Source organism: Pan paniscus, chromosome 9, assembly GCF_029289425.2.
Source record: "Pan paniscus chromosome 9, NHGRI_mPanPan1-v2.0_pri, whole genome shotgun sequence".
NCBI lineage: Eukaryota > Metazoa > Chordata > Mammalia > Primates > Hominidae > Pan > Pan paniscus.
Genome location: NC_073258.2, coordinates 100,152,246 through 100,177,249, shown reverse-complemented (window position 1 = coordinate 100,177,249; position 25,004 = coordinate 100,152,246). Strand labels below are relative to the sequence as shown.

At 34.7% G+C, this 25,004-nt stretch overlaps 1 protein-coding gene across 1 annotated transcript in view; it reads right to left on the bottom strand.

Moving 5' to 3' along the window:
* Positions 1 to 25,004, bottom strand: part of CNTN5 (contactin 5) — a 1,328,674-nt gene that overhangs the window by 1,004,846 nt on the left and 298,824 nt on the right. The window contains exon 2 of the mRNA XM_034933581.3: positions 15,792 to 15,930. The gene's annotated coding sequence lies outside the window, so the exon portion shown is untranslated. The remainder of the gene's footprint in view (positions 1 to 15,791; positions 15,931 to 25,004) is intronic.

Below are 25,004 nucleotides of genomic sequence, written 5' to 3'. Positions count from 1 at the left end.
ATCATTTAGGGAAACTTGTATTTTGTTTGTAATACATATTTACATCTATTTTAAATAAATATTCAATGTTTTATTTATTGTGATACTAGAAGTTAAATTATTTCAGTTTGCTATGATTATTCATTAGAATAAACATACTTTCATAGAGAAGCCTCTCTTCCAGTTACAAGATGGTATTGAATTCTTGTTTCATCTCTTGTTAGGCTTTTATCTAATTTACAAAAGGTATAAGATGCAAACATAATAATAAAATTTGCCAGCAAATGCTTTATAAGATATCAAGTATTTCAGTCACCCAAAGTATGACCTTTAATGAATTACTGTTTAACCAGGCAGTTCAAAATGGGGGAGATTAGAGAAGCAGCAGAATCAAGCAGAAAAGTTTATCCAAAATATTGACAGTTAGCAGCCTGAAAATATAATTTCTAAGAAAATCAATGGAATTATATTTTGTGGTCATGAATATGTTTAATGTAGATTTATGTAATTGTAATACCATAGCTTTTGCAATTAATTACTTTCATTAAATTATTTTATATAATTATTTTTATGATTGTTTCTATTAGTAATTGTTGCTTTAGAGAAAAATCTATCTGTACTTGCTTTCTTTGCTTTTTCTCCTACCGTTTGATCTCAAAGGCACTCAGACCAGGCTTTCAGTTCAACCATAACTTCTACGCCATTGCAAAAGCTCTTAGCAAGTAACAGTAACACCAAAACAAATAAAAAGTCACTCCTAACTTCTTATCTAACCAATAGCAGCTTTTGTCATGGCTTTTCATTTCCTCCTTAAATCTTTATAATCTACATCACCATTCTTCACTTGTTCTTTCAATTTCTGTAGCTGCTCCTTCTCAGGCTTTTTTTCCCCCCTAATTATCCACATCTCTGTAATCTATGTTTTGGTCCCTATAATCCTTACTCTTCCTGTCTTCTTTTGGAGTATTGTCAGACACACCAGTGCAGACTTTCAATTTTATATCTCCAGACAACTCAGCTTCCTTATACTCCAAATTTATATGTCCTGCTAACTATTTTACATCTTTGCTAGTATATCAAATACGCACCCCACACCTGTCTGGAAATGATCTCCTTAATCTTCCCATCCCAAACTGCTTTCTCTGACACTTGCCCAATCTCAACAGAAGAATCTTGTTTCTAGTTGTCTAGGGAACTCCCACCCTCTAGTTCCTAAGGAACAAAATACTGGGAACGTCCTTTACGCTTTCCCTTTTCTTACATGTCATATCTAATCCATCAATAATTGCTTAAAATGTAAATTAAATCACGACATTGCTCAATTCAAAACTCTCCACCATCTTGCTATATATACCCTTATGGAGGGTGAAAACCAAAGTCCACACAATATCTCACACTGATGTATTTTTTTTTCTAAAAAATGATTTTGGTTTTATCCTACTAGCTCTCTTATCTCACTTTTTTCACTCTCCATCTCACTCACTCTTCTCTACTCCAATCAAATACATTCTTGCTTCAGGGCATTTTTTTTTTTTTCTTTTTTGAGTCGGAGTCCCGCTCTGTAGCGCAGGCTGGAGTGCGGTGGCGCAATCTCAGTTCACTGCAAGCTCCGCCTCCTGGGTTCACGCCATTCTCCTACCTCAGCCTCCCTAGTAGATGGGACTACAGGCGCCTGCCACCACGCCTGGCTAATTTTTTTGTATTTTTTTAGTAAAGACGGGGTTTCACTGTGTTAGCCAGGATGGTCTCGATCTCCTCACTTCGTGATCCACCCGTCTCGGCCTCCCAAAGTGCTGGGATTACAGGCGTGAGCCACTGCGCCTGGCCACTTCAGGACATTTTCACCTGATGTCCCTTCTGTCACCAAAAAATCCACATGACTGGCACCCTTACATTCTTTATGCCTCAGAGCAAACATTGGCTTAGCAAAACAGTCTTCCAGAATCTCCCAGAAAAACGAAAGCAAAAAACCACCCAACCATAACATTCTGTATCCCTTTAACTGAGATTTATTTCTGCCAAGACATTCATCACTTCAAAATATTTTACATTTTAATTTATTCATTAATTTAATACCTTTATTTTCATACTAGAAAGTGAATTTCAAAAGGATAAAGTTTTTTTATTTTAATGTTTTCATTTTTAATTTTTGTGGGTACATAGTAGGTGTATACATTTATGGAGTACATAAGATGTTGTAATATAGGCATGCAATGTGAAATAGGCACATCATAGAGATGGGGTATCCATCCCCTCAGCATTTATCTATAGGGATAAGGATTAATAAAATGATTCATGGCTATATTTCTAGTTCACTCATAATGGACACTATATATATATATATATATATATACACACACACAAACACACACATATATATCACAGATATATATATATATCTGTGAATGAACAAAATACATAAAATTGATTAAGCACCAACAAAACTCTTAGAAAATTAGAAAAAAGATGTTATAATGATTTTCATAGATTATTTAACACATTTTATAACTAAAGTTGACACAATTTACATAAATATAAACAAAATAAGCAAATAAAATAAATGAGCATATACAAATAGAGAAAATACCAATAAGAAAAGAAAATGGAAGACATCATAAAACCTAGTACAGTTTCTTGGCTCCCATTTTGGCTTTAATTTGATTTTAAGCCTCACATCAGCCAAAGCAGAATGAAATACTATAAATGACATTATTTTACAGAATCAGGGAGATTAAAATAAATACACACCCTGGTTCTCACTGAATGTTAAAAATAGCAACAAAATAAAATTAAACAGCAACAAAAAAAGTTATCCCCAAAATGAACAACTGTTCTCTGCCATAAGAAAAAAGAGACATTCTCCACCCCTCATTCCATCCCAACCCCCTAATGGAACCCTGTCAGACATGGTGGACACCATGCCCTACTCATTCTTGTGATTTGAGTATTACTGAATCTTATTATGCCCCTCAATAAAAATAAATAGCAAAGACCAAAATGCAATTCAATAAAAGCAGTTTTATGAAAGAAAAAGAATGAGACTCAAGTATAGAGCTGTTTGATCAGGCTGGGTGGAAAGATAAGTAAGTCAAACATTTTTAAATGAGTAGATATTATTGAATGAAATAGCAGATATTTCATTGTGTTGCATATTTAAAGATGCTTTGTGTTCATAACAGTATAAAATTAACACCTACTTATAATGCTAATGTAAATGGAAGGAACCACTTCCAAAAGACATATATAGAAAAATCAATTTTCTATTTTACAGCAATTTAATTTTTACAAATAAGTTTATGAATTTAAACTAAAGCATGTAATATGGCATATAATACTCTGAAATATCCTATAGTTGAATAATTTTTCCAATTTTAATGTGATAGTAGTCATTTCAATAGTAAAGAAAACAACATTTAGTACAGATTTATTCTGCTTTGATTTTTTAAACTTTTATAGAGCATAGAAATAACTACTGACATTATACTTTCAATATTCAAAAAAAAGACTTCTTATACATTTTTTTCTTTGAATAGCCTCAAGTGGAAAATAATAGATAGTACCGGAAAAATACGTAACTTACTATTTTGTTGGGAGCAAGCCCCCCAAAATCCGGCCATAAACTGGCCCCAAGACTGGCCATAAATAAAATCTCTGCAGCAATGTAACATGTCCATAATTGCCATAACGCCCAAGCTGGAAGGTTGTGGGTTTACGGGAATGAGGGCAAGGAACACCTGGTCCGTCCAGGGCAGAAAACCACCTAAAGTTATTCTTAAGCCGCAAACAAACGTATGAGCAATCTGTGTCTTAAGGGCGTGTTCCTGCTGCAGTTAATTCAGCCTATCCCTTCGTTTCCCTTAAGGGATACTTTTAGTTAATTTAGTATCTATAGAAACAATGCTAATAACTGGTTTGCTGTTAATAAATACTTGGGTAAATGTCTGTTCGGGGCTCTCAGCTCTGAAGGCTGTGAGATCCCTGATTTCCCACTTCACACCTCTATATTTCTGTGTGTGTGTCTTTAATTCCTCTAGTGCTGCTGGGTTAGGGTCTCCCCGACCGAGCTGGTCTCTGCACTATTTAACTGTAATATTTATAAATTAACTTAAATTCCACAGCTACAACATGTTTTTCAAAAGTCTCTTCTAAGATTATGCTTATCTTCATTTCACATACACCTTAATATTAGGAAAAATTGAATGTACTGTCCCTTCTCTGACACCATATAGAGAAAAATTATTATGAAATACACTGATTCCCCTTCTAGCTTCAAAAGGCATGAAGAAATACTCTGTATGTGTCCTTATGTGACTTCAAAATTCTTGTTAAATTTCTTTAGAACATGGTCATTTGTAAAAAAAAATCTGTACACCAAGCATGTTTCCCTTTTACTATTGTGAATTGTAATGCTGTCATAGTGATCTTCTTTCTATATCTACTGTTTAGTAAACATTTTAGCTCTTATTCTTTTTTTTTCTTTTTTTTTGAGACAGAGTCTCACTCTGTCACCCAGGCTGGAGTGCAATGGCGTGGTCTAGGCTCACTGCAACCTCTGCCTCCTGGGTTCAAGCGTTCTCCTGCCTCAGCTGGGATTACAGGCACCCAGCACCATGCCCAGCTAATTGTCGTACTTTTAGTAGAGACAGAGTCTCACCATGATGACCAGGCTGGTCTGAAACTCCTGACCTCAGGTAATCTGACCACCTCAGCCTCCCAAAATGCTAGGATTGTAGGCATGAGCCACTGCACCAGGCCTATTTCTTATTCTTGTCTAGTTTATAAGACATTAAGAAAATTGTGGAATAAATAGAAAAAAAGTCACTTTTATTTCACAATAATATTTCTATTTTACAGTAATACTATTACTGTGAATTACACAGAATTACTATTTCACAGTAATAGTATTAGAAATATAAGACAAATAGTAAAATAAATGTTATTTAAGGAATTCCACAACAGATTATTTCCTGCGTGGCATACCCGTTTGAGGCCATGTCATTCAAGCAACTCAGAGTGCACAAATTATACCCTTAGGTTGTTTATCCAAGCTATAAGCTCATCACACAAAAAAGTGAAACATTCTCTTAACCAATTTGACAATTTCATACCTAATAGCTAATTTGATTGATATTTTTGACTGAACTTTCCTAGTGTTAGAGGGACTAGTTAAAATAATGTAGTTGACATTTATTGAATTTACTACTGTGTACAAACATACCCCTCCAATAAATTAAAGGTTAAATCAGCAATCTAAAAACAAAAAGGTTTTTTTTTGTCCAAGAATAAGGTTAGGCTGAAGAAGGCTCAAACAGAATCTTGTAGGATTCTCTGTGTTTCCAGGGAATCTGACTATATTTTAATTACACTTCAGTAGCAGACGCTGTTAATGTCCCAGTGCACAATGGTGAATCAGTCCACCTGCAGGCATAGAGGACTGTTCCTGTACTCATTGTCTCATCTCGAGGGTCCGAGTCTCATCCTGCTTCTCTGCCTCAAGATTTTCTCTAGCACCACGGAGGCTTGTTCAACCAAGTACAGGGCAGCTTGAAAGGAATCTGAGTGTTAACAGCCCTAAAGTCAACCCTCACCCATGAGCCTAATTAGGGACATATTTACCCCAGCTTTCCATCTATCATTGTGAGAATTCTGAGGTATGTTTTGTATGAAACCTCAGAGGGAAGATATACAAGAAGCTGGAGCAAGATGAAGCTCCAAATACTTGCATGTGTTGACCTGCTCATTATTATGTCCTTTCTCGACTTTTCTCCATTCTCGGTCTTGTTTTCCCTACCCTCTCACTTCTGCTTGCTTCCTCAGGTCACCTCCTGTTAAACTACTTTCATTGTATGCCTAAAGGAAGTCCAGACTAAAGCAACTTCCAAAAACAGTCTGGAAATTTTATTATAAAAAATGTCTAGAATTTTTAGCATGGGCACCATATAGGTAACATGACTCCAGAGAACTTATGTTTTCATAAGCAGGATTAAAAGATTGAAGACTTCTGTATGGCAGAAGAGAGATGTGGCTAAAAAACAGAGACTTTAGAACAAGATTGCAGAGGTTTGAAACTCCCTCAACTAGTTACTTCTTGATCTCACTGCTTTAAATTCCTAGAGATATTAATAAGCTTGAACTAGTAAGTTGCTGTGAGAATCAATCATAGAACAGCTTCTGACACTTCACAAACAAATGCTGAATATTTGCTATTGCTGTTATTATAGGTTTTCCAATTTGGCCTAGAAGCAGTGGCTGAAACAGCTCTGGTGCCAGTGAATACGACTTCCAGAGGAAGTATTGCTGAGGAATACACTGAATGTCCATTACTGTTTCAAGTATGTCTATTTGGCTTTGCTGATAGTTAGGTTGAGGGCCAGAAAGTCAAATAACTCCTACTCAAATCAGGCAATACAGAAACAATGTGTATTAGAACTATATTTCATGTTTTATTAAAAAGAAAATAATAGTAATAATTAAAAAGAAAAAAGAATTATTTTAAAAAATATATTTTGTTAACCCAATATATCTAAAATATTATAATTTCTACATGAAATGATAATTATTAATAAAATATTTTACATTTTTTTCATACTGTGTCTTGGAAACTTGTGTTGTACTTTATTTTCACAACACACCTCAATTCAAACTAGCCCCATTACAAGGATTCAATAGCCACATGTGGCTAGTAGCTATCTTTATTGGATAGTACAAACTTAATTAACAATATACTAATATTGCTTAGGAAGTGGCTCAGTCCAATACTATATGTGTGTATGTGTGTCTGTGTGTGTATGTAAAGTTTTATTTTGTTTTAAAATGACACATAATAATTATACGTATTTATGGGTAACTGTTATTTCAATACACCTATGTATTGTATAATGATCAAATTAAGATAAGTATCACATCCATCACCACACCCTCCCACCTGTTGGCTACTTTATGAACTATTTCAAAGTTTCTTTACAAGTAGAATTATTTAATATGCTTACAGTTTCCTTAGCTGCTACTATGGGGCTGTCAATTCTCAATTCATTGAATAGTCCTGTGTGTATTTCTAGAGGCCCATCTATCTTCTCACATTCTATTTTTACCCTGTCATGAATTGTGAAGCCAGACAATAAAATTTGTTTGAATTGCTTTCAAAGATGCCTGTGTATTTGTGAGTGAGAGTCTGAGATGTTTTAAGAGCAAAGGACAGGATTTTTATCACTCAAGGCGTGTATGTGCTGGCCTTTTTAGTTTTGGTTTTTGTTTAATTTTCAGCTCTTGATTTCATTCTTGATAATTTATATTTTTAATAAAAGGATACAATGCACTGTGTGTGTGTGTGTGAGAGAGAGAGAGAGAGAGAGAGAGAAAGATGATGAGTTGATAATCACTATATTTTTACCCATAGCTTTGAGAGTATAGCATTTTTTATCTTCTACCCAAGCAGGTCACCATAAGGACAATAATATGACAATCCATTATCATTAACTCTGTTGGAGAGTTTTGAAGACACTAGAGAGAGTTAAATGACCTGGAAAACTCAGTCTATGGGAAAGTCAAAGTCTACTGTATTCATCTCTGTTATTTCCACTGCCATGCATCATTGAAATCTTAGAATATGATTTCCTATAGTGACATATAGACACAACAGAAAATTTTCACCTTCCTTTTAACCCCAAATAAAATCTCAGAGATTTGAAATATATTTTCTATTCCACATGCTAGCTTAGTATCAAATACATTATTAATACATTATTAAAAGTTATTTTCAGAAAGTAATTATAAAATGTTTAATTATTTTAAGTAATCAATCTATTTGGGAAGCATAGCGATAGTAGGAAATATTCAGTAAAATATGGATATTGTTTGTAGATTAAGTCTATGAAGTGGTGGTCACGCTAAGTCTTGCAGATTTTCCCCATTCTATAAAGCAAAAAGAATGCATGAGAATTTACAAGTATAAGCAACTACAATTTTTAAGCTTATTTCCCTGAAACCTATCTGTTTTATTGTATGTGGAAGTGTAGCCCCAAAAGTCACCTAAATCACAGGTGATCCAAAAATGTGTTTCTTTTTTTCCCATTTTCAACATATCAGAAGAAAATTAGGTAAGAAAAAATTGTTTGAATAGTAAACATACCAGCTTGCCAAATGTAGCATTAAAATAAAAGCATAAAACTTTTTACAAGTGACATTTGCAAAAATGGTAATAGAATAGATTTGACTAAACACTGATCTTGTGCCACAATGTGCAATTTAAAAGCTACCCGGGAAGTTTTTTGGACAATTTATTATGCTTTTTCACACATGAAATTATCACTAAAAAGCATATATAGGTAGCAGCTTCTAAATTACGATGCATGAAAGTATGGATATTTTAACTTTATTTACAAAGGAAAAAGAAATACGGTTGCGCTAAGTGAATTATATCATTCATGAAATAACATTCCAATATTTGAACCTCTGGCTATCGCCTCTTAAAATTTAGTAAGGTAAATACTGACACTTGGAAACCATTTACAGTGCGATCTTGGATACTAATAGACTAATTAGTTAATTTACCATACATTAGCTTCAGGGGTTTTCTGCTTCCTAATTTTGACATCTTGTCACTGATGATAATGGATCATCACTTGAAGATGACCTAACATTTGTAGAGGCGTGGTTGCCAATTCTCCTTATTTACATTTTAACTCTCTCTTTCCCTTAATTGTTGTACACCATAATAGAGTAAGAGAAAAACTTCAATCTGGAGAAATAATTTGTAAATAAAACAGGCGTATGTATATGATAAAAAAAACTGTCTTTGTAACCGTGACTATCAGCCATATCAACTGTTACTTATGTAATTTATTCTTCAAATATTAGTTTAAGATGCACTATGTGGAAGACATTATCGGGGCACAGATTGGTATAAGATACAATACCAAGCTTTAAAAATATTGTATAGAAAATAAAAGCAGAAGAACAAATATTGATACTATCAGTTATTATGCAGCATGTTTCTTTTATTTCATATAAGATGAGACTGAGACATTGTGGAGATAGTAGGATTTGATCTTAATTTTAACATGAAAAGTGGAATAATTGGGAGCATAGGGCATGCCAGATAGGGTTAAAATATAAACAGAGAAATTAGTGAAGGAAAGTAAAATGCATATTTGGGGATAATGAGTTGTCAAAAATTAGTGGAATATAAATTATTTTGTGAATAATAGTTCTATCAGATAGCTGTTGCTATATAAAAAATCACCCCAAAACTTTATGTTTTAAAACAACAGTAATTTATTATCACTAACTCATCTTGAGTGGCTGAAGGTCAGCTGATTATGGCTGGGTTTGGCTGGGATGTTTCATCTGGGATGACTCTATTCCACATATCTCTCTTTTTATTCATTATTCTCTTGATGGTGAAAAAAGAGCAACATGGCTCACGGAAATATGCATTGTGTCTTAAGGCCCGACCTCACAGCTGGTATACTATTCCTTTTGTTAATTCAATTGTTCAAAGCAGGTCACATGGCTAAACCCAAAGTCAAGAATCAAGTAGGTATATTTTATTCCTTTGCTGAGAAGAGCTAGAAAGTCAGACACTGAATGTGCAGAGATAGGAAGAGTTAAAAAATTAAATACAACATTGCAATTTACTAAAATGTTAAACTGCAAACTTGGAAAGTTGATCTACTGCAGATATGTAAAAGTAATGATTGCTAAATATTTTCTTTTATTATTATTTTACAGGTAAAAGAAAGTTATTAAAAGTTCAGGCACCAAGGTGTTTTGTCACAATTGTGTTTTCTTTTTCATTTATTTTCCACTATAGTCACCTCTGTCATTTTGTTAACTGCTTTTTGTGGGTCTAAAATATCTTTCTGCATGTTGAGGTAATTAAATTATTACCAATTTCTTCTTTCTAAAATTTAAAGTTCTGCCTTTTAAGTCCTACATCTATCTATAGTTATTTTAATTTATTTATTGTATGGCATTCTGAGAGATCTTCTTTTAATTTTTGATGAGTAATATATTTTACTAGCACAATTTATAGCATAGTCCATTCTTTCTCCACTGGTCTTTGGTATCACATCACTTGTATATCAAGTTTTCATAGAGGCAGAAAATGTTCTCTGAGCTTTCTAGTATCTTCCAAAGGTTACTGCAAGGCTCTACCCTGTCCCCAAAACACACTGTCTTAATTTTGCTAAATTAACTTTTTGAAGTTAGACCAAAATAAAACCAATTGAGGGAAGCTTAACACTCTTGAAAATCGAGTCTTCCTGTCTATAAACACAATATATCTCTCCATTTTTATGCATCTCAGTAGGCTTTTGCATATATATATTTGTGTTTGTGTGTGTATGTGTGTGTGTGTCTGAATGTGTGTGTGTGCACATGTGTGTGTGTATGTTTATTTTTAGGCATCTCCTTTATCAAGTTTCGGTCAGAAAAATAAAAATAAAATTTTAGGTATTTTAATTAAAAAGAAATTTAGATATCAACTTGTTTTAAACTGTTAGAAAAGCTGAAGAAACAAACGACAGGAAAGACCACTGCTAAATCTTAAAATGACTGAGAGTTTTCAAAGAGTGGGTCATTGCAGAACTCTAGATAACTACCAGCAATTAGCACAGCTTCCAGCACTGAGGCGTATGATACTAAAAAATGCATCTGAGGCCACTGTGGCTGCTTCTCTTACATTTTCCCTATCTCTTGTACATCTCCCATTGAGTGGCACCTCATCATGAATCCTGCTAACAGGTGTTTTGAGAAACACAGTTATCAGAGTCCCTGGCCTTCTAACATTCTGGAGAGCACAAGAATTAGGAAAGAGTGCTGTGTACTAACCCAAAATCCAGCACAATACTACGCAATCATTATTTCCATTATGTATGAGATCTCTTTTTATTCCATTTTCTAATCATTTATGACAGATAGATAGGAATGTATCATTTTTCTATGTTAGTCTTATATCCCACAAGAGCCCGAGAATGCAAATATTAATGCCCAAAGGCCAAATCTATATTTTCTTCCCTTCCTTTCCCTCTCTCCTTCCCGCTCTTCCCCCTTACTCTGTCTCTCTCCTTCCCTCCCTCCTTTCTTCCTCCTTCCTTCCCTTCCTTCTCCCTTTCCTTCCTCCCTTCCTCCTTGCCTCCCTCCTCCCTCCTCTCCCTCCCTTCCTTCCTTTCTTTTCTTGTTTCCTTCTTTCCTCCTTTCTTCCCTTCTTTCCTGATGTACTTCTTTTCCTTTTTTTTTTTAAGTCTTACGAGACTTTCAGTAAGTTTCAGTCCACTCAGTGGTTAAAAATGTATGTTACTTATTCTATCACAGTAATAACCTTCTGCTAAACACTTTTCAGATGCCAAGCTTTAAATATAAGGGATTGTGTGTGTGTGTGTGTGTGTGTGTGTCACTGCTTGTATATGTACAGATATAGATAAGATCGATTTTGTGTGCACTTTTTGCACCCTTACAAAAATGAGATAGTATTCACTTTTTTAGTCAAATGAAAGTTGAGGTTTATAAAAATTGAGATACAGCCAAGTATCTTCAGTCAGCAAATATTACAGCACAGAGTCAATCCCAGTTTTAACTTATTTCAAAGCCTATAATCTTTCCATTTGTTAGAATTGCCTCAATACACTCAGCAAATGTGACAGTTTCTAAGCAGAAGTCTGTATCTAGTTAAGAATTTGTCTGTCTGGGATTCACTCTGTATACTAAGCTTAGCACGGAGAGATGAACTGAATTTCAGACCCATCTAATGAAGAGATAGAGCCCTTCTTATGTTGTAGGACAGCCTTGAGGTGTTCAGGTGACTGAGCCTTCAGACTAAGAGTTCCATTTCTTGTTTGTGAGCAGAGGTGGATGGAAATTTTCTTATACTCAAAACTTACTCCAGAAAATAAATATTTCCTCTGTTTCCATGAGTTATTTCCACAACAGAAATATTAAATAAATGTTAACATTTGCTGAGCAAGTATCATATAGGAGATATTTTGCATACATTCATATTAATGAAAGTGTTTGCATGTTTTCAACCTGTGGATGCCTTGTGTCACACTAGCAAAAATTTATGTACTAGAAAGCCTATATGATCTGTTACATTATCACACTAAAATATATTCCTTATTTTTCTTCCTCTTGCTTTGGGCAAATTCAGTTTTCTTACATCTCCTTAGAAACTTCAACTTGGAAAATATTAATGCACCAACATATTTCCTATGGATAGGCTGATAATGAAAATAATCCATCGATATCCAACTTGAACCACCCCGTCCCACCACCATAACTGGCAGATAGAGATAAATGCTGTCCAAGAAATTCATGCAACCTCAGATTACAATGTTTCACACCAACTTATACATATATTTACTTAAGCCATTCTATTTTGTTTCACCTTACTAGGCTTTTTTTTCTTTTTCCTGTTTTTTTTCTTTTTTTTTTGAGATGGAGTTTTGTTCTTGTTGCCCAGGCTGGAGTGCAATGGTGTGATCTTGGCTCACTGCAACCTCCGCCTCCTGGGTTCAAGCAATTCTCCTGCCTCAGCCTTCTGAGTAGCTGGGATTACACACATGCACCATCATGCCTGGCTAATTTTGTATTTTTAGTAGAGACGGGGTTTCTCCTTGTTGGTCAAGCTGGTCTCAAACTCCCGACCTCAGGTGATCCACCCATCTCGGCCTTCCAAAGGGCTGGGATTACAGTTGTGAACTACCATGTCCAACCTTACTAGGCATTTTTATATTTCATATAACAAATTTTCCTATAAAATACTTCAAAACAATATTTTCTAAAACACAAAAAACTATATGTGTAGTTAAAATAGATAACCAATTTTTTCAAGTAGTAAAACACAGATGTCTATAAGAACCACCTCAAAATTAATCAGGATTTTGTTGTTGAATAACAATTTTGTGTGGAACTGTTCCATCTCCCTTCCTGATGATAAGAAATTACACTTTTCACTCATCTGGACACATGACCCTTGAAAGATTACTGTGGACACTCTAATTGCTAAGAAATTCTTTCGAGTATTCATTCAAAACTGTCTCCGTCCACCTTCCTTCATTATTTTGACAATTCTGGCCACACTGTAAACATTTCAGCAAGTAGTAGCACTGTTAATTTACACAATACTTATGTAGCAACCGATATGAGAAATTTTTTCTCTTCAAATTTCTGTGTAATTGTCAAGAGCTTTAGAGATGAAAATTAGATTTCCTATTTTTGAAATTCAGAGCACATTCTACTCTGTTCTTATCAACTGTAATACTCTCTAAGAGATGCATACATTGATACTTAGAGGTTTCCTTTCATGAATTGATGAGAATCCTGGCAATGCTAAAAAATCTATAAACCTAGAGCCATTCAGACTCTTCTCTAATGAAATAAAGCTCTTCCTCTTGGAGCTGAGCCAGTGTCTCCTGGATGAGTTGTATAAGTTATTGAGTGAAACATTTCATTCTCAAAGGCTGAACTCAGGACCGCTTTTAATATATATTGCCTCTTATTATGGCAGGAATTGAGTTGGTTGTGTCAAGATGAAACTGTCAGTTTTGCCACTGAATGTTTTCAGTTGTTACAGTGACAGATTAGGTGCAAGTATATGAATGAAATGGCGTTTTATTTAAAATGACACTGTGAATCCACTCTTGTCAGAATCATCAATTCTAATTCACTTATGTCTTTTTGGAGTGCTCAGTTTGTCTCATTTGCTTCAATTGCTTCCTATTCTACCAATATGCTTTTCAATTAGTTGGAAGGAGCAACAACAAAAATGGCATAATAAGAGTGCACTTTGCTCTGCCAAACCTGATTCCACAGGTTCTCTGTACAGTTAAATACACTCTACATCCTCAACTTGAAATCTGAATTTATTAATAGATTGACAAAGAGCCTCTTCTAAAAAATTAATTAGACTTCTGTTGAATTACATGAATTTAATACAATTTGGTTGGTAATTGATAGAATGCACCAGTTCACAGGTGTCCAAGACATTTACTCTATTCTATTTCCATCTGCTGATGTGTCTAGCATAAATTCAAATTGCTTATCCATCATCCATCTGGAAGTGAGCATTAGATCTGAAACCCTCTTATATACAGCTGCTGTGCTGTGTTCAGTGGTTCGGTTGTCTTTCTTTGAATGTCACAAGCATCATAAACAACTTGTTTCTAACATTACTAAATTCAATTAAGGTGCTTAGATTTAATTTATCTCTAGTAGTCACAGATATCTCAGAAGTAAAAAAAAATATAGAGTTTGATTTGTTAAGGTGCGTCCATGATTATGAGTTAAGAACAAAATGCTTTATATATAGGAAATAACAGCTTCCAAGATGTTTACGTTTATAGACAGAATACAGATTATTATTATTATTTTGTGTGTGTAACCTATTCTTAAATCATTCTTATTGTAACAAATAGAACTTTGATGGCAAAATTTGGCTTACAATCTGTCTAATGTTAGAATATAGCAATGGATTAATTTATATGGAACTCAATTTTTTCCCATGATTTGAGGTTTCACTGTTAGATACTTCCCCTTCCCTTCTTTATACTTTGTCTTTAAATTTTTTTCTTTTATGTGGTTGCTTTTCTTCACAAGATTAATTTAGAGATACCTGGTACAGTTAGGGCCTGCAATCAAAATGACAGACTGGCATGATTTAATGAAATGAATAAAAAACACATGGAAAGTAACATTTTCTGCAACGAGCTGCTAGAATTTGAGTGTGGCTAGTAGAAAGTAAAATCAAATATCGTGGTAAAACTTCAGACTTCTACATCTTCCAAAAGAACTGCTCTCACATCCACATTTAGTAACTTCTCTTCTTTAATGCTAATTTTCAAGCTTGAAGGTACTGAAAGCATAGAGTAGGATGAGGAAACTCCTCTCCTATTTTGAATCAATTAACCTGGATTAACCTAACAAGTTAAAGGATAAACATGTGACAGCCTTGAAATTGGGTACACTATTGTCAACATTTTATAAATAAGCAGAAAATAAAGATAATCATTCCATATTCATAGTGTATTGACCTTCTTGGTTGATTATTTAAAAAGTACATCAGAAGTATTGTAGTTACATAGCACACAATGGATTTAATTCAAGATCGTCTACTGGTGCCACTTAGTCATAAATCATAAATGTCTAATGATGTATTTCAAAGTATTTTAGAGTATTCATTTTAAAGGATTATGATTACACAATGCCCAGTTTCACTCAAAATAAGTGAATCACTCTTTAGTAATTTCTGTTGGTTACGTAAATATGTAAGAATGCGGAGCTGTTGTGCAAACTGCATAAAAGTCGTCTGCCTTCAGAAGATCCCCGTTCCCTGGTGGGGATGACACTATCTCTCTCCACCCATGACTTCCTGCTTATTTAACTTTAAGCATGGTCTTAAAATTCGAGCACATACAAAAAGCACAAAAGCCATCCACTAGCACATTATATGTCGGTTGAGAAAGATATCATGGAACAGGAGGCTATATCTGAGTACTGTTTTTCTTACTGTTTTCAGCCATTTTATACCACATTCAGTTACTTGCCATCCTCATATCAAACTAAAAAATTAGTGAGAACAAATATTTTACTGTGTTTCACTTTTAATAATATTTGCAGAATATTTATAGAGCATTTATGTTACTGACACAAGGTGTTTTCAATTCAAAGACAAATCACTTAATTTGAGAAAATAACATATTAAGCTTTAGCATATTCAGCAGTTGTATTAGGAGCTCCATTAAGGATATGCATGAATCTTATATTTTTTTCAACATTTCTTTCAATTTTATAGGCAGCTTAATAAAGATGAACCATACCTGCTTTCTGAAAACAGGGTCCAAAGTATGCTCTTGACAAAGGAACTGGTATCTGTAAAGTAATCCTTTTGCAGTAGTCATGCAAAAATGATGCTTAGTAGATCTTGAATGGCATTAAATGGCAATCCTTTAAAGACACCTGTTAAGAAATAATATATACTATTGTGATAAAAATGATCCTTTTTTTCAACTTTGCTTGACCAAAACCCATGCATCTTATTAAATATTTTATATCAATGTTCTATTTAGTTATACATACAATCACTATGCTTTTTACCCATATAAACAAATACCGCTTCTAATTAGGTATAGTTATGTAGTTGCTTTTTCAGATGTATTTTTTCCTTTATAATTTATATTTAATAATATAACATAACGTCACTCTAAGCTTACATGGGCTACAATAGCTTAGAATATTTAACACACTAACTTATACCAGCATTCCCAGCTTTTCTTAATTTTTATAAGATAATAATATGAAAATTCTATGCTATTCCTTGCATATGCAATGTTAAATTTATTATTTATTTTATTTAAGAATTTACAGCTGGGTGCAGTGGCTCACACCTGTAATCCAAGCACTTTGGGAGGCCGAGGCAGGCAGATCACGAGGTCAGGAGATCGAGACCATCCTGGCTAACACAGTGAAACCCCGTCTCTACTAAAAATACAAAAAAGTAGCTGGGCGTGGTGGAGGGCGCCTGTAGTCCCAGCTACTTGGGAGGCTGAGGCAGGAGAATGGTGTGAACCCGGGAGGTGGAGCTTGCAGTAACCGCGAGTTGTGTTAGGAGCTCCATTAAGGATAGGCATGAATGGGGCCACCTCTACTCTCTTTATTTCTAATGAAGTTCATTGTTTAATGAAATTCTCTATACACTGAAATTTATATTTCCATTAAATTTAATCTTTGATAGATTTATTGATGTATTAGCATTGAAAACCTAGCATAGCTACCCATACATATATTTCAAATAAGAATCTAATAACATATTTCTTATTGTTTTCAGCAATTTTACACTATCTTCATGAACTTGCCATCCTCATATCAAACTAAAAATTTAGTGAGGACAAATATTTTACTGTTTTTCTCTTTAATAATATTTCCAGAATATTTACAGAGCATTTATGTTTATTGACATAATCAAGGTAAGGAATATAAGTTTTAGAACTTTAGATTGATAACCTCAGAGTGATTGAAGGCCATCAAGTAAGATTCCATGTTAAAATACTACCAAGAGTCCAGGACAACCTAAGGTACATATTTCATGATCAGATTGATAAAAAGTATTTCAGTTGCTTGTAGTTGTCACTACCAAAGGGTATTGACCTTTATGACTTCTATTTATATTATTTGGAACTTCAGGAAATTGACATTTTTGTTAAACAAAAGTAGTGAAATATCAGCAATTTTAAATATGTCGACCTAAGATCTCCTTTAATCTCAGCTTGCATTTCTGATATCAAGTCAAAATTATAGATATTATTGTAGTATACAAATTGTGAACAGAAGGAACTATAGATTCCTTTTTGTCTTCCTTGCTTCCTCCCTCTGTCTCTTCCTCTGTTTCTTCCTCCCTCCCTCTTTTCCTCGCTTTTGTCCCTCTTCCTTTTTTCTTCTCCCTTCATTCTTTTCTTAATATTGTAACAATTTTACATTTCTGCTTTATGCCTTCTTGCACAAAATTAAAAACTAAAAAAGGCAGGAATTTTGTTGAGGTTTACAAACTTAGGCGGAATGATAGTTACTTAAGCAAACAGCACATCTTTATTTTAGGATTTGACAAGTTATGTTTTTTTCATCTTGGATTGTCATTAAGATGAATGTTTTTGGAAGTCAGAATTTTGTGTTCTTTTTACTGCCATTACTTCTTAGCAATTATACAGTGCATCATTTTTTCCCTACTATATGGAAATACTGAGAACATTAAATGAGATAATACACATAAAAAGCTTACCAACATGTCTAGCACATATTGAGCAAATAAGAAGTATCACTAATTATTTTCACATTTCATTATGAACTAACATAGCAAAAGAAAAAATTTATAATGAACTGTATTGTTGTGGTGACGGTTGTCATTTTCCAATTCCTTCCTCAAGTTTGCTTCTTAGAAGCAAAACTTTTCCATTTTGTCTCTGGAATAAACTCATGCTTGTCTTTAAGAGAGTATGTTGTGATGACGAGACTACTTCATTTGCAGTCAGAGTCAGACTTCTTTAAGTTTCTACCATATACTTATGCTTAGATCTTAAACACTTATTTAGCATTTCTGGGGGTAATGATGTCAGATCCTATGTCTGCTCAAGGAATTATAATAAAAATCTTAAGAAATAATAGATGAGAAAATTATTCCTAAACTGAAAGTTTTACATATGTTAGTTGTTATTCCTCAAGTTACACTTTATGAAAAAGAATGACCTTTGCCAACCTATATTTTTCTCTCCATTTCTTTGAAAGCTAGACCAAATCTAAATAAATAATCGTAGGCGACTTACTGAAAAAGAAGGTAAGTTGTCTTATTATTTCACAACCTTGCTTCACACACCATAGGTCAACATACATTTATCTTGTATAGTTTTGCTGTGATTTTTTAATCTAACATGAATTTTACTTTACAGATGGAAAAATAGCCTAAAATTGTAAAAGCCATGTAATCACCTGATATTCTTATTTTCTTTTTTACAATCATAACTCCCTCTATTTCAAATCATCATCAGTATCGGTATCTTCTTTTTAGAGTTTATCTCATTTCTCTCTTTTATTAGGCTGGGATACAAAAATTTGTCCCTTATCCTAGAGTGGCTGTCTTGAATAGACTCTGCCTGTAATTTTCTATTCTTAATGTGTTATTGACCAGAAAAACAAATATTTAAACTTAACATGAAATAAAACCTTGTAATTAAACCTTAAATTGATAATTAATTTTTATCAACAACATAGTAACTTCAAGACAGTATTCAGCACTGTTCCCTATGCTTCAAATGACCGCTTCCCACCCCTGTCCACCTGAAGAGCTTCTATTCATGTCAAAATCCTGGTTTAGATATGAGATTTTTAAAAAAGTTTTCCTGATAATTTTTTGTGTTCTTTCTACTTCTGAAACTTGCTACAAATTACCTTATTAAATGTATTGCCCAACACTAAGTGATACATCATTGGTGCTCTTATAAGAAGAGGAAATTTGGGTACACAAGTAGACACCAGAAACATGTGCAAGCAGTGTGGTGATCAAGTGAAGACAGGAGTAAGGCCGCCGACTGCAAGCTGGGGGAAAGGCCTCACAAGAGACCAAGCCTGGCGCAACCTTCATATTGAACTTCTAGCCTCCAGAATTAAGAGAAAATTTTCTGTCATTTAAGCCAACCAGTCTGCGGTATTCTGTTTTATGGAAGCCCTAGAAAACTAATACAACTGGGGACAAGGAGATCTGGGGAATAGACATACAAGTTTATGGACACTCTACAATTTAGTAAGCAAGAGGCACTAAACAAACCAGTGCACAGAATGGCTTGGCAAACTAAAACCAGTCTCTTTTATCAGCCATTGTAGTATGAGCACATTGTAGTATAAGCACACTGACACATTAACAATGTGGCCACGTTGGCAGAGATGGAGGTTATGCATGGTGCCCAAAACATGAATCCTCGTTCAACAAAAGCTGATCTACCTACTACCTCTGTAGAAATCTCAACCTTCCAGCAACTGAGCGCTACACTGAGATCACCCACTACCCTTCACCAATATGATATTATTGATTCTACTCAATCAATCAATCAAGGTGGAAGGAATAGCTTTTGAGTAGAATCAAAGCATATCTTAGGTGTGGGTTTCCCTTTCTTGCCCACATCTCTTCAGCTAGCAGCACTCTCCAAGAAGTAACCAAGTCTTTGATCCACTGACACAGAACTTGGATAACATTACATAGAACTGATGGCCATACTTATTATCAAAGGAGGTACATCAGTGGACATATGATCACAGGATACACTGGTTTAATTACATACCACATTACCCAGAAGCCTAATGAATGGGATTATTTTTAACAGTATTTAAATACATTAAAATGTTAAAAACAGTATTGAATACATTTAAGTCCTCTCTATCTGAATATATATGTTATATATAATATATATGTTATATATATTATATATGTTATATATATGTTATATATATATTATATATGTTATATATATTATATATAAATATATGTATATAAAATCTCCTTTCTGTATTAGTCAGTGTTCTCCAGAGAAACAGAACCAGTAGGATATATGTGTGTGTATGTCTGTCTGTGTGTTGTATGTGCACACGTGTGTGTGTGTGTGTGTGTATGCAATCAGAATTAGTTTATGTGATTATGGGAGCTGACAAGTCCCAAGATGTGCAATTGGCAAGCTGAAGGTTTAGGAGAGCCAAAAACGTAGTTCCAGTCCAAAGGCTGGCAGCATCAAAACACAGCAAAAGCTGATGTTTCAAAGTCTGAAGGAAGAAAAAAAAAACAAAAAAACAAGCAATGTCTCAGATCAAAAGCTGGCAGGCAGAAGACATTCCCTCTTACTCACAGGTGGGTCACCCTTCTGTTCTATTCAGGACTTGAACTGATTGGATGGGGCCCACTCTCACTAGGGAGAGCCATCTACTTTACACGGTTAACTGACTGAAATTTTCACCTCATCAAGAAACACTCTCACAGACACACCCAAAACAATGTTTGACCCAATGTCTGGGGAGCCCATGGCCCAGGCAAGTTGACACATAAAATTAGCCACCACACTGTCTTGATCTTACATCACCCTTCAACATTTGCCCTATTTTATTCTTAAACAGTACAACTATATTGAATAAAAAAAGACATCTGTACTTACTCCCCTCCTTTTTATACATCATACTTTTTCCTTTCCCATTGTTATATACCTTTCATTCTCAATATTTCACTTTTCTTTTTCTGTGCCTTAGAAGGTTCTTAAGTGTTGAATTCCCCAGTGTTTGATTCTGGCTTTCTTTAATTCCTAAACACTTCCTAGGCAATCCATGGCTTCAATATGCCACCTATACACAAAAAACTTCCAAAGTTATGTCTCTTTTTTCCCTTGGATTCCTCAAAGTCACAAGAAAATTACATGTGTAAAACTGACACTAGGAACTATGCCTGCTTCCTTTCATTGTCCCTTCCAACAGCAATGGTAACAATAATCATCTCGTCTTCCAGTGTTCTCAATCCCAGTCAATACTTTCATCATCTTCCTAGCTGTATAAACCATATATCCTAAAGCCATTTATTTATTTGTTTATTTGAGAAGGAGTCTTGCTCTGTTGCCCAGGCTAGAGTGCAGTGGTGTAATGTCAGCTCACTGCAAACTCTGCCTCTGGGTTCAAGCGATTCTCCCACCTCAGCCTCACCATGGGTAGCTGGGACTACAGGTGCCTGCCACCATGGCTGGCTAATTTTTGTATTTTCAGTAGAGACGGTGTTTCACTATGTTGGCCAGGCTGGTCTCGAACTCCTGACGTCAAGTGATCCACCAGCCTCTGCCTCCCATAATGCTGGGATTACAGGCATGCTAAAGCCATTTCTGACATCTCATTCTTCCTCACCCATAAATTTATTTATCAAATCATGTTTATTTGACCTCTGTATATATCTCAGGTCTGTTTCTTCTCCATTTCCACTCCCACTCTTGTTTGAATGAGCATCTTTTCTGCATTCACCATTGAATTGGTCTCCCTGCATTTCACTGTCGGCCTACTTCAAAGTTTTCTTCATGATGAAGCCAGAATGGTGGTTCAAATTGCAAATCAAATAAATGTCTAGATATGGTTTTTAAATTTATATAAATTTAAAAAATTTACATACTGTGCTTTGTACTTTGTATACATGAAACTAATTGACGTCAATAATGTATATAATTTTTATTGAGTCTCCATTATGTGATATACACAACACCAGTTACTGGAAATTCAAAAGTGAACAACATAAGGTCTCTGAGCATAAACATTATGGTCCAGTGGGAGAACGAAACTGGTGAATAGCCAATTCCAATGTTGTGTGGTAAGTTCTCTAATAGGGGTCAGCTCGGGTGCTATAGAATCACAGGAAGGGCATCCAGCCCATTACTGAGCATTCAGAGAAGGCTTTTGTGGGGAGGTGACTTCCACCTGAAGAAAAATACGAACTGAATCAAACACCAATGGGCGACTATCATTGTGACCAGGGAGATCAGTTGAGTCATGTGGTTGGCCATATCATTTGACACATTAAGGACGTTTTCTAGGTTATTGTGAGAGTTAAAAATAATCATGAAGTAAATACCAATGATAACAGTAGACTCCATACTTACACCCATATTAAGTATCAGTTTACAAAACCCTTCCGAATATATTAACCCATTTAAGCTTCAACCCAGTGCTACTGATGTCAAGATAGTTTTTTGTTTTGCTTTGCTTTTTCCCCCACAGAGCCTATAGCATAAAAAGCTTACAGAGTGAGTGAATGTTAGAATCTGGAATAGCACAGTCCAATTCACCTTTTCTATAAACAGGATATAAAATTCTGTCATCTCTAAATGGACTTAATTGATCTAATGTGTATAAGACTGGAGATTTTCAATTAATACCAAACCTTCATATTTGTCTTTTCAAGGATATTTAAAACTTTAACTTTTAATTTAAGTGTTGATTGTCTTGCAGTGAACAAATCATGATATGGAGTCAATGTTTAATGATACCAGGTGGATCACCGTAATTCCAGATTAACTACATCCCACTGACACAATTTCTTCCCCACCCTGCTGCCACCTGTCTGGTACCAAACCTGCTCAGCTGTGGAAACTGACAGCTGGTTCTTCATGGGGGAGTAGTGGGAGCAGGAGCCAGGTGAAAATGGCTCATTAGCAATGAAATGAAAAAAATATGCAGACTTCCCTGTAGACGTTTTGGATGATGCTCCTCTCTGCCATTGCCGATTGGAGAGTTAATTACAAAAAAAAATAATAATTCTCAAAAGTTTTTGAAATTACTACGATGTGATGCCATCACATTAAATCAATTTATCTTTATTTCTTCAGCTGAAGTTTTTGTTTTGACATGAATCATAGCATTAGTGCTGAAAGAAAAATATTCTGACATTTTTGCTTTCTGAGCATGTCCAGGGATGTTGTTCTAGAAAGAACCCCAGGATTGGGAGTTGGCATACTGAATTCTAATCATTAATTAGCTGCATAAAATCACATGCTTTCCTTAACTTCTCTGGACTTCAGATTATACATGAAAACAACAGAATTAAATGGCCACAATGATTGAATTGTGCTTAATTATAGACTTTCTTCTGTCCTTTTGGCTTTATTTACTTAAAGTTATCAATAGAACACTTATTTCTCTCAATAAGAATACTTATAATGTACATGTAAGAAGATATTTCTCTTACATTTATGGGTTTTTATGCTGTTTAAAAATCTTTTCATTGTGTATATGAAACGTTTGAAATGTCATTAAAGACAAAGTTTTATACTTGGATTTTGAAACAGAGTTTTCAGGCTAGGACCACACCACCCAGAATCTGCCCAGATTTGTCTGAAATATGGAGGTGACAGAAAAGTGCATGTGGAGACAACCCAGTTGTTATAAAATTAAAAATACAAACTCTTTTGTAAAAAACTCATCTGCTATAAAGCATTAGCAATTGAACTATTTATAGAAGTTTTCTTTTTTTTTACAGTAAGTTAATTATTGTAGAAGGGCTCTTAAATATCCTTTAAATTTTAGAAAATTAATTACGTTTTGCTAAAAATTTTTCCTATTTTTAAGATCAAAGCAGTAGCAAGGCTAAAATCATAAAGAAGATTAAACGTACGAAACAAGTTATCAGTGCATCGTGGCTCCTTGATATTTAAGCAGTGTTATATTCTTTTCAGGACCTTGATTCTCTAGAGTATGTCAAAATGTTAGGGATATGCTTTTGTGCCAAGAATCACCTTGAAACCACCAAGACAGACTGGAAAAGTTCCCAAAATGAGCTTTTCCAAAAACCACATCTCACCCTTTATCGTCTGAACTCGTTTCTCACATATGTGCACTTGTCTTCTGACCTTTCTCATTTCCTGATGGCTGGAAGCTCTGTCATTAGCAGCAAGCACTAGAAGTCATATTGCTACATCTGTCACTATTAGTTAAGAATACCATCCAACTTCAAGATAACTAGAAATTTTCTCCTATAGTCCTTTTTGGCTTCCTCAGTGTAGGGTCAAAAGGGCTGTCTGCAGCAAGTAACAGAGCACGGAATTGGTTGTTGAAATATTTCATTTCATAAAACCATGAACTCCCAGCCCAACTTTGTTACTGCCATTTGTCACGCATTTACCACATGTGTCTTCTGTCTTGAAAAACTCATCTCCCCTAAGCCCAATGTCATGGAATAAAACTGCTTTTCAGACACCAACACAAAAATCTTCGCAAAGGACATAGCCAAATGAAGTCAGTTTTAACAGACTTTATTCTCTTAGGGTGCTGAGAATCTGAGAGCAACTAAAGCTGAAAAAGGTCTTCCTTGCTTTTCTACCACTGGCACCGCAGCTGTTAGCACTTCTGGTGTCGAGGTACAAATGTCAGGAAGGTACTGTCAGTAGAGTAACACCCATGAAAAACAGCCTGGCAGCCTGGCTGGCAGCCAGAGCCCGCGATCATTTCGTTATACACGGCTTGGAGCTGGACTTCTGTTATCACTATTTCCTCCGATTGCTCTTAATTAAAGCAGAGAGATTTGCTTCACTTCAATGAAATGAAAGGGTCTTTTTCTTTCTTTTTTTTTTTTTTTTTGACTCAGTTCAAAAGTGAAGACTAACTGAAGTGCTTAGAATATTATGGTTCAGCTTTCTGTAATACATTAGCATGTGTGCCCTGGGAGAAAATGGCTTGAATTAAAATTTGTTCCCCAATCCTCCACCGAAGGGTCTTCTACTGAAAATAAAATACACCTGAAAACTTATTAAAACATATGAGAGATATACAACACCTAAATGTTTATTTTCATCACTCTATGAGTCCTAGCGATAATTACCTAGATATACTGTAGAAAAAAATTGTCATTGAAATGATTTCTCAGATTTTAAGAAATTCTAGAATTTATTATAAAAATGTATAGGCAATTTTATTATACCCATTTCCCTCTAAAAATCTGTGATTTGATATTGATACAACGCTATCACTGCTAAGGAGTA